At 22.6% G+C, this 677-nt stretch overlaps 1 protein-coding gene across 1 annotated transcript in view; it reads left to right on the forward strand.

The window, feature by feature from the left end:
• Positions 1–677, forward strand: part of LOC109356234 (3-oxoacyl-[acyl-carrier-protein] reductase FabG-like) — a gene marked incomplete at its 3' end in the record, with an annotated part of 5,867 nt that overhangs the window by 2,698 nt on the left and 2,492 nt on the right. The gene's annotated exons all lie outside the window — the stretch shown is intronic.

A 677-nucleotide genomic window follows, 5' to 3' on the forward strand; every position in this document is an offset into this window, starting at 1 on the left:
ATTTATTGAGGGACACGTGGATGATTTGAAAATGTGATTTTCATGCACATGATGTTGGAATATATGAATATGCATGTATGATCATATGCATGAAAGTGAATGTAAATAAGTGTGATTTTTTTAAGAGAAAAAGATGCATGTACTGACAGTGTAAGAGTTTTTATACTGTCATTGTATTACCCACAATTTATTTTTATTAATCATTAGATCTTAGATAAAAGTAATGCAAATGAATAGTTGATGATGCACAAAATTTTTATAAATCTTTACAATATCATTACATAGATATTACACTATTTTTAATGTATGAAACTATTTAAAAATATAATTTATGGTGCATATGATTTGAAATGTATGAGAGTATTTATCAAATATTATGGTTGAAATATTTGAAGACTTATAAAATAATTTGTTTTTGATTTTATTATAACTAGCGTATTGACAGACACTTTGTGTTTGTTAACCCATATTCTTACTTTATGATATTAAGTATTAAATTTGTATTTTTTATTTTAAAGAATAAGAATGGTTTTTTGTTGTATGTGCTTCATGTTATAAGTTTTTATTTAGAGAATAAGAATGTTTTTTTATTGGATGTACTTCATGTTATAATTTTTCTTGGATTGTATGATTTTACTTTAAAAATAAAAAATATTATGGGAAAAATAGATAAATAG

Source organism: Lupinus angustifolius, chromosome LG09 (assembly GCF_001865875.1).
Source record: "Lupinus angustifolius cultivar Tanjil chromosome LG09, LupAngTanjil_v1.0, whole genome shotgun sequence".
NCBI classification, from domain to species: domain Eukaryota; kingdom Viridiplantae; phylum Streptophyta; class Magnoliopsida; order Fabales; family Fabaceae; genus Lupinus; species Lupinus angustifolius.